The sequence below is a fragment of the Capricornis sumatraensis genome, chromosome 5, assembly GCF_032405125.1.
Source record: "Capricornis sumatraensis isolate serow.1 chromosome 5, serow.2, whole genome shotgun sequence".
NCBI lineage: Eukaryota > Metazoa > Chordata > Mammalia > Artiodactyla > Bovidae > Capricornis > Capricornis sumatraensis.
Window position 1 is genome coordinate 88,872,647 of NC_091073.1, and position 11,098 is coordinate 88,883,744.

Consider the following 11,098-nt stretch of genomic DNA (forward strand, 5'->3'; position numbering starts at 1 on the left):
TTAGTTGTGTCTGACTCTTTGTGACCTCATGGACTGTAACCCTCCAGACTCCTCTGTCCATGGGATTTCTCAAGCAAGAATACTGGAGTGGATTGCCACTTCCTCCTCCAAGGATCTTCCTGACCTGGGAAATGAACCTGTGTCTTTCAAGTCTCCAGTGTCTCCTGGATTGCAGGTGGATTCTTTACCTGCTGAGCCATTGAGGAAGCCCATTTATATAATGTCCATTAGTAATTCCAAAATGTGAATGTGGAGCTTGGGAAAGATATTGTGAAGTCAATTTGATTAACATGATCCTATAGTACTGCTGAAGTAGGCTTCCTAGGTGGTGCAGCAGTAAAGAACCTGCCTACCTGTACAGTAGACACAGGTTCAATCCTTGGGTCAGTATGATCCCCTGGAGAAGGAAAAGGCAATCCACTGCAGTATTCTTGTCTGGGAAATTCCATGGATAGAGGAACATGGTAGACTTCAGTCCATGAGGTTCCAGAGTTGGGAGTGACTGAACACACACACACACACACGCACACATGATACTGGTAAGTATTCTATAATTTGAAACACCTAAAAACATAAATATTTATTTGAAAATCACTTAAACCAACAATTAGGTATCAGTCATTATCACAGACATGGAAGATATAAATATGAGTATGGTTAGGAATTTCTTCATAAGGAATTTGAAGGGTTCAAGCTTAAAGACTCACATATGCACATATATACACACACACACTAAAACAATATACCCATTTCAAATTTTACACATTGAGATGAGAATTTTATAGGATATTTCCATTTATAGAACTAATTAAAAATTTTAAATGTAACATAGAAAAGAATATGATATAAAACTATTAAAGGAAAAGGAAAATATGAAAATGTGCAAAGTAAGATGTTTACTGACTGTAGCACTGAAATTTGTGACATGGGGTTGGTTTTCTCCACTAATTTGTTTTCACATCTTTGGTAGAGTAGAGCCAGTCACATTACCACTAGCATCTTTTCACCATTTTGAACAGCTTCAGTATTATTTCTGGTGTCTGAGAGAATTTCCTGGGCTGGAATATTTTTTAGCTTTTACACAGGGAGCAGATCAACAAATTGCCACTATCATTGGCTAAGGGTTGCTCTTCAATCATATTAAGTGATTGAAAGCATATCTGAAGGTCATTTGCAATGTCCTGAGCATAACATGCTCCTTTAAGAGGTCAAAAAACAATTGATTTTTCAAATGAACTAATCTTTTAAATGTTCATTTCTAGTGGAGCTAAACTCATTATAATTAATGTAACCACACTAGATGAATTGACTATAAAGAAAAAGAATCTTGACTTATGTCTAGTGTTTTGAGTCTGGTATTACATATTTGTTTTCTGAATTGATAATGGGGTAATTCAATTAACCTTTTACACATGATATGTGTTGGTATAAGCAATTTAATTTTGCCATCTGTTTCACTTTACAGGATCAAATTCAGTGACGTTTTTATCATCAAATGGGAAGGATCTGAATATCTTAGACAGCTGCTTATATTTTTAATGTTTATAATATTTCTTCCTATGATCTTAAGTATGTAAAATCTTTGTAGATATATTACTTAATGGTGGCACAATTTCAGATTATGTGTTAGAATACATATTTTAAATACCACGAGATAAATTTCCTCTTAAGACCTACTGAATTCCTATTCTAGAGATTACTTTGAAAATGATTTGCACTTCTTTGATGTAACTGTTTAATTGAAGCCTAATAGCTGGTATTGATGGGATGCATGTGTTTGTATGTAAATATCTGAGTATAAAAATTTAAGACAAGTTTGAATTCTTGTTAGTGTGTTTGTTTATCAATATTACTACACTAATTACATTAAGTCATTAGTTTTGTATTAGTGATTATTATTTTACTAAAGTGAAGTGGTCTACCAATTTTCCCTGTTTTCTTCAATTTGAATCTGAATTTGGTAATAAGGAGTTCATGATCTGAGCTACAGTCAGCTCCTGGTCTTATTTTTGTTGACTGTATAGAGCTTCTCCACCTTTTGGTGCAGAGAATATAATCAGTCTGATTTCAGTGTTGACCATCTGGTGATGTCCATGTGTAGAGTCTTCTCTTGTGTTGTTGGAAGAGGGTGTTTCCTATGACCAGTGCATTTTCTTGGAAAAACTCTATTAGTCTTCTCCCTGCTTCATTCTGTATTCCAAGGCCAAATTTGCCTGTTACTCCAGGTGTTTCTTGACTTCCCATGGAAGTAAGAAATAGATTTAAGGGCCTAGATCTGATAGATAGAGTGCCTGATGAACTATGCAATGAGGTTCATGACATTGTACAGGAGACAGGGATCAAGACTATCCCCATGGAAAAGAAATGCAAAAAAGCAAAATGGCTGTCTGGGGAGGCCTTACAAATAGCTGTGAAAAGAAGAGAAGTGAAAAGCCAAGGAGAAAAGGAAAGATATAAGCATCTGAATGCAGAGTTTCAAAGAATAGCAAGAAGAGGTAAGAAAGCCTTCTTCAGCGATCAATGCAAAGAAATAGAGGAAAACAATAGAATGGGAAAGACTAGAGATCTCTTCAAGAAAATTAGACATACCAAGGGAACATTTCATGCAAAGATGGGCTTGATAAAGGACAGAAATTGTATGGATCTAATAGAAGCAGAAGATATTAAGAGATGGCACGAATACACAGAAGAACTGTACAAAAAGGATCTTCACAACTCGGATAATCATGATGGTGTGATCACTCATCTAGAGCCAGACATCCTGGAATGTGAAGTCAAGTGGGCCTTAGAAAGCATCACTATGAACAAAGCTAATGGAGGTGATGGAATTCCAGTAGAGCTATTTCAAATTCTGAAAAAGGATGCTGTGAAAGTGCTGCACTCAATATGCCAGCAAATTTGGAAAACTCAGCAGTGGCCACAGGACTGGGAAAGGTCAGTTTTCATTCCAATTCCAAAGAAAGGCAATGCCAAAGAATGCTCAAACTACCACACAATTGCACTCATCTCACACGCTAGTAAAGTCATGCTCAAAATTCTCCAAGCCAGGCTTCAGCAATACATGAACCATGAACTTCCAGATGTTCAAGCTGGTTTTAGAAAAGGCAGAGGAACCAGAGATCAAATTGCCAACATCCGCTGGATCATGGAAAAAGCAAGAGAGTTCCAGAAAAACATCTATTTCTGCTTTATTGACTATGACAAAGCCTTTGACTGTGTGGATCACAATAAACTGTGGAAAATTCTGAAAGAGATGGGAATACCAGACCACCTGACCTGCCTCTTGAGAAATCTGTATGCAGGCCAGGAAGAAATAGTTAGAACTGGACATGGAACAACAGACTTGTTCCAAATAGGAAAAGGAGTACGTCAAGGCTGTATATTGTCACCCTGCTTATTTAACTTATATGCAGAGTACATCATGAGAAATGCTGGACTGGAAGAAACACAAGCTGGAATTAAGATTGGTGGGAGAAATATCAATAAGCTTAGATATGCACATGACACCACCCTTATGGCAGAAAGTGAAGAGGAACCAAAAAGCCTCTTGATGAAAGTGAAAGAGGAGAGTGAAAAAGTTGGCTTAAAGCTCAACATTCAGAAAACGAAGATCATGGCATCTGGTCCCATCACTCCATGGGAAATAGATGGGGAAACAGTGGAAACAGTGTCAGACTTTATTTTTGGGGGCTCCAAAATCACTGCAGATGGTGATTGCAGCCATGAAATTAAAAGACGCTTACTCCTTGGAAGAAAAGTTATGACCAACCTAGATAGCATATTCAAAAGCAGAGACATTACCTTGCCGACTAAGGTCCGCTATTGTTTTTCCTATGGTCATGTATGGATGTGAGAGTTGGACTGTGAAGAAGGCTGAGGGCCAAAGAATTGATGCTTTTGACGTGTGGTGTTGGAGAAGACTCTTGAGAGTCCTTGGACTGCAAGGAGATCCCACCAGTCCATTCTACAGGAGATCAACCGGGGATTTCTTTGGAAGGAATGATGCTAAAACTGAAACTCCAGTACTTTGGCCACCTCATGCGAAGAGTTGACTCATTGGAGAAGACTTTGATGCTGGGAGGGATTGGGGCCAGGAGGAGAAGGGGACGACAGAGGATGAGATGGCTGGATGGCATCACTGACTCAATGGGCGTGACTCTGAGTGAACTCCGGGAGTTGGTGATGGACGGAGGCCTGACATGCTGCAATTCATGGGGTCACAAAGAGTCGGACACGACTCAGCAACTGAACTGAACTGAACTGAGTGAAGTGACTAAAATTCCCATCCACTGATCCAGAGAAAACTAAATAGTAAAAATCACTTTTGGCACAATGCTTATAAGAAGTATAGTATTTGTGTTGTTGTTACTCTCTGCCATTTGGGGAAAAACCTAACCTTCCTAGCATCTTACTAGCCTAGCCTCCGACTTTCCTATCCCAGCACAGATTGAACTGTCCCACTGCTGTGAGTTTTCAGGCATTTTAAATGCAACTTTCTCATAGACATACTGAGTTTAGTCCAAAGTTTATTCAGTAATATGCTATTGATTTTAATGTTGAGTATGTCATGTGTTGAAGAAGGTACACAGGGAAATGAAGATTTCACAGTAATCTACAAGTCATTCTGTCCATTTCCTCTAGCTCTATAATTTAGCATTTCTAATTTCACTAACCATCTTTCCAAATATATTTACCTGATGTAGTAACTGTCTTGAAAGTACTTTCTACATACACTACCTGATAATTTTAAGCAGAAAAAAAGCTTCTGTAATAGGTAACTAAATCTCTAAATTCATTAAATAACAATTCACCAGGAGGATTTAGGAAACATTGTATCTGGTAATTTTATATATAAAAAACTACTACTGAAGTACTTTCAGATTCTTGAAAATGTAAATATTTGAAGTCTCATTTGATTCCCCAATTGTGGCAAGAGTAGTCTGAAGACATTCCAACCAAATGCTTCATTTATTCTTTTTTTTTTTTTTTCTGACCTGTTATCAATTTTATTTCACTTGTGTCCTCATTATCTTTCTTCTTCTGGAGAATATGGATCAATTTAGCTTTCTGTCAGGATTCATAAGGAAGATTTCATAGTGTAAATGCTCTCATTCTTTAATCCTAAACTGACAGACATTTTGTTAGCATTTGTCCCTAGCCTATTTTTATTCAATAAACATTTTCTATGAATAATTATTTATTACCCTATGCTGCTGCTGCTGCTAAGTCACTTCAGTCTTGTCCGACTCTTAGGGACCCCATGGACTGCAGCCTACCAGGCTCCTTGGTCCACGGGATTTTCCAGGCAAGAGTACTGGAGTGGGGTGCCATTGCCTTCTCCATATCATCCTATACAAGAGTAGAAATGGCCTTTATATAGAAGAAATGGGATGTTGAATTTTATAGAGATATTCAAACAGACTGAAGCTTTTGTTCTTAAATGGCCTGTATGTAGCCAGGATAACTTTATTTTCAAATATTTCTCTTTGCTCCAAAATCCACATCTCTACAAATTTGGAGCCCAAAGTATATGAGGCACATTTTCACTCTCCAGTGATAAAAAGCAATTTAGTTCTTTATAATATTTCATTGTATGTTCAGAATTTCTGTCTCTATGAAATGATTTATTGAAAGAGTTGAAAAGCAGTGTGAAGAATTTCATATGCACTATTTTTTTAAATCCTAAATTTACAAATTATAAACATAAGAAATAACTCTGAGAATGCCTGTAGGAAAAATGAAACATATTATTGATTATCTTTAGTTTTCTGAAATTTTAAGTATTGAAAGTCTTAAATGAGTAGTCAGTATTGAATCATTTTGGGAAAAGTCACAAGGAAAATCAGTAACCATAAGTAACATCAATTTAAAATATAATTGTAAGGCTAGAAGTAACAAAGTCACTTGTGTTGTGGTTTCCTTGTAGCTGCTCATTAACTCTCTAAGTTCAGTGATTTTCTCTGTGAAATAGTGATAATAGTGTTTACCTCATGAGATTTTTAAGAAAATGACAGAGATTTTTAAGAAATAAAATAGCTAGAAAGTTAATTTAACTATTTTCAAAATTTCCTGTGTCTGTACTCTGAGGTCTGTCATTAATTTTGCAAAACTCCCAGCCATTATTATTTCAAGTACTTATTTTCCTTTGTTTTATCTCTTTCTGATATTCTCATCACAAATATACTTTTGGAATTGTTACCCTGTGTGAAAGTATTATGTTCCATCTTTTCCATTCTTTTTTCTCTTTGCACATCAGTTTTGGAAGTTTCTATTGATATCTCTTCTAGCTCACTGATTCTTTCCTTGGTCATATCCAGTCTATCAGTGAGCTCAAAAGTGTATTTTTCATTTTTGTTCCAGTGTTTAAATTTCCAGCATTTCCTTTTGATTCTTTCTTCTGGTTTTTATGTCTCTGCTTATATCATCCATGTTGTCCACTTTTTGAAACAGATTCCTTAACATATTAATCTTAGCCATTTTAAATGCCCTATCTGATATAATTTCAAAATTTCTGCCATATCTGATTCTGGATCTGATGTTTGCATTTCTTTTTCAGATTTTGTTGTTTGTCTCTTGATAGTCCTTATAATTTAGTTTTCCTTGAAAGCTGAAATGATGTTATCGCATTTACTGAAGAATATTGACCTTTAGTGTGAGGTTTTATGTTTATCTAGTTAGGAGTTAAACTATGTATACTCTTTGTTGTAGCTGTAGTATCAGAAACTTAATTTTTCTCTATTGTCTTTGCTTTTGTCACCTGTTACTGAATTTTCTAAAGACTCATGGAGTCTAAAGCTTGTAATTTTTAAGATGTTATTTCCTGTTATACAATACCTATTGATGTAGTGGTAGGTGTGAGAGAGAGGAGAAGCATTGTATAGTCCTATGCTTAAGTTTCAAGCTAGTCTGCACTGAGCCTTCAGCAATTTCAATTCACAGTTTAGTCATCCTATTAATACTGGTTGCAGCTGTGGGCTTCTGCTCCTGGGTTTCTACTTCTGGTAGGTTGTAGACAAATAGCTATCTGACTCTCTATCTCACCTGTTTGGAAGTATTAGTTTGTTCTTTGACCTCAGTTCTCTGATGGATCTAAGAAAAAATTGATTTTCAGTTGTTCAGTTTTTTCCTTGTTATGAGAATGGAAGTGATAACTTCCAAGCTCAGTACTTGTCAGAGTGGAAAACACCAGGTATTTCTTTTAATACTTAAAATTTCAAACCAAATTATAAAATTCTAAAATGATTTTATTTACCAATTAGAATTTCATTTAATATATTTATATTATCTGCTGCAATATCTTAGAAGCTGAAAGGTTACTGAACCATGAAATCTATTATATTACAAAATTTGTTCTTGTGTTACACAGTTGCCTTTTAAAATATGATTCATCTTCTATAGAAGCCAAAATTCACAAGTGTTCCATGCTTATTATCAAAGGAATGTAGTGTGATATTAGTCTAGATTCAGATTTTGACCTTAACATTTAACTTTAATAGTGACGTACATTTTGGAATGATTTAACCAACTGACTGGAGGGTTTTAATTTGCTTTAAAGAACACAGCAACCTCTTGTTGGCTTTAGAGACATATTTAATAATAAAATTAAAATATATAGATCCTAGATTTCAGGAAATTTTGATGGCTTAAAATAAATAACCAAATATGCTTTAAATAATGCCATGACACAGCTCATATATTTCTTGCATCCTACAACTTGGATTTTTGCTAATGCTTCCCAGCCCTAGTGCCTGTGGGAGTGAATGATTTAACCATCAGCTCATAAATGACTTTGGAAATTAGTTGGAGGTTAATTCTCTGCCTCATTGGCCCCCCAAAGTAGACAAACAGTAATTGATTTTGATGGCATTCACAAAGTACCTCCTTCCCCTATTGAATAATGGAGTAACACTCACAGAGACATCCCCAGGATATAGGAACAATTAAGTGGGTATCAATGAGATGCCATTAAGATTTCATGCTTGTGCACTTAATCAATCTCAGCTTACCTTTAGCAGTTGTGTTGCTTTAGAGAAACCAAAAAATGATTTATATCCTGTATTAAATACTCTACACTTAAATAACTATTTAAAATACACCAAAATGGGTATCTAATCATGATAAGCAATCATCTATATTGTAGAAGTGAACTTAATATATCTCATCACTGTGTGCTTAGTCATTCAATCCTGTCCAACTCTTTTCGACCCCATGGACTGTGACCCGCCAGGCTCCTCTGTCCATGGGGAGTCTCCAGGCAAGAATACTGGAATGGGTTGCCATGCCCTCCTCCAGGGAATCTTCCCAACCTAGGGATCGAACCCAGGTCTCCTGCATTACAGGTGGATTCTTTACTATTTGAGCCACCAGGAAGCCCATCTCATCACTACTGATGTTTATATATCATACTGAGTTTATTAGAAGTAATAAAGCCAGTATTGAACCACCACAGGCCCTGTGGTAGGCATAATAATTACCACCCACCCCCCCACACCCAAAGATATCCACTTTAAAAAACCCCAAACCTTTGAAAATGTTACCTTAACTGGTAAAAGACCTTTACAGGTCTAATAAGGAATCTTGAAATGGAAGGATTATATTGGGTTTTCAAAATGAACCTAATAAAATCTCAAGAGTCCTCACAAGTGAATGAGGGAAGCAAGAGGGTCAGAGTCAGAGGGATAATTGAAGATGCTGTGCTTTTGACTTTGAAGGTGGAGGAAGGGACCATGAGGCTAGAAATGAAGAGGCCTCCAGAAGCTGGGAAAAGAAAGAACAGATTATCTCTAGAGCCTACAGTGGGAATACAACTCTATCAATAACTTGGTTTTAGCTCAATGAAACCTGTTCCATATTTCTGACCTCCAAAGTTGTAAGATAATAAATTTGTGTTGTATTAAGCCACTAGGTTTGTAGTAATTTGTTATAGGAGCAGTAGGAAATATGTAAGTACCTCAAATTGAAAAATTCTAAGATAATCTTAATAAGTGAAGTCAGCATATTGAACCATTGCTAAGTGGTTACTATGTGCTAAGCAGTAAGTCAAATAAATGTTATGTTTAATTGAGCAATTAATTTAGCAATTAACCGTAACATTTATTTGGTGGCTCAGATGGTAAAATATCTGCCTGCAATGCGGAAGACATGCGTTGGATCCCTGCGGTGGAAGATCCCATGGAGAAGAAAATGGCAACCCACTCTAGTACTCTTGCCTGGAAAATTCCAAGGACAGAGGAGCCTGGTAGACTACAGTCCAAGGGGTTGCAAAGAGTCGGACACGACTGAGTGACTTCACTTTCTTTAATTTAGCAAACACATTAACTCTTTATGTATAGATTTGATTATCATTTCCATTTTACAAATGTCAAAAGAGAGACTATGAAAGTTTTACCTTGCCCAGACAGATCTGAGCTTCCCAGGTGGTGCTAGTGGTAAAGAAGCCACCTGCCAGTGCAGGAGAGATAAAAGATGGTGGGGTGGGTTGGGAAGGTCCCCTAGAAAAGACCGTGTTAGCCCACTCCAGTATTCTTGTCTGGAGAATCCCATGGATAGAGGAGCCTGTAGGGCTACAGTCCAAAGAGTCACAAAGAGTGGACATTACTGAAGCGACTTAGCACAGCACAGCACAGACAGATATAATATGTTTAGAGCAAGAATTCTAACAAAGGGAATCAGATATGGAAGACAGTGCTCTAAGCCACTAAAATTATAGTGTCTACTTCTTATTGGAATTAAACTCAACTCTTTTTGAGGACTTTAAATATAGTAGGAAAAATAAAATAACCAACTAAAGAGTCTTCTATTTCCATGTTACTGAATAGGGATTATGAAGGCTACAAGTGAAAAAGATATTCTTGTTCTCAGAAATTTATACTCTATTTGAAAACTGTACAGTCTGGAGTATTCAGACAAACTTTTGTGTCTTTAATTAGAATCTAATATTGAATACTAGCCCTGGGCCTAGTTGTTTCTATATTTCAATTAAATAACCAAGGTGGGATATGGAATAATATCATGTTTTGTAAAGTATCCAGACAGTGAAGGGAAATATATGTTGAATTTAGAGTTCATCACAAGCTCTCAAGCTTCCATCACTTAAGAGGCTTGTTACAATGTGTCCCCATTTGTTTCAATTCCATTTAAATATCCAATCTCTGAATCTTTCCTGTGGTGAAGGTTTGTGCTTACAAAGCAGAATGAGTATCAGAGCCAAATTTATCTATGAATGATTCAAGATATGGAGTCTTTCAGAGCATCCACTTCCAGAGCATGGAAGTAAAAATGCTTACGTTTTATTTATGTATTTATTTATTTATTGTTTTACTTTACAGTACTGTATTGGTTTTGCCATACATTGACATGAATCCACCACGGGTGTACATGAGTTCTCAATCTTGAACTCCCCCCAACCAACCTCTCTCCCCATATCTGGGTCATCCCAGTGCACCAGCCCCAAGCATCCTGTATCCTGTATCGAACCTAGACTGGCGATATGTTTCTTACATGATAGTATACATGCTTCAATGCCATTCTCCCAAATCATCCCACCCTCTCCATCTCCCACAGAGTCCAAAAGTCTGTTCTATACATATGTGTCTCTTTTGCTGTCTCGCATACAGGGTTATCATTACCATCTTTCTAAATTCCATATATATGTGTTAGTATACTGTATTGGTGTTTTTCTTTCTGGCTTACTTCACTCTATATAATCAGCTCCAGTTTCATCCACCTCATTAGAACAGATTCAAATGTATTCTTTTTAATGGCTGAGTACCACAGCTTTCTTATCCATTCATCTGCTGATGGACATCTAGGTTGCTTACATGTCCTGGCTATTATAAACAGTGCTGCAATGAAAATTGGGGTACACGTGTCTCTTTCAATTCTTGTTTCCTCGGTGTGTATGCCCAGCAGTGGGATTGCTGGGTCATAAGGCAGTTCAATTTCCAGTATTTTAAGGAATCGCCACACTGTTCTCCACAGTGGCTATACTAGTTTGCATTCCCACCAACAGTATAAGAGGGTTCCCTTTTCTCCACACCCTCTCCAGCATTTATTGCTTGTAGACTTTTGGATCGCAGCGATTCTGACTGGTGTGAAA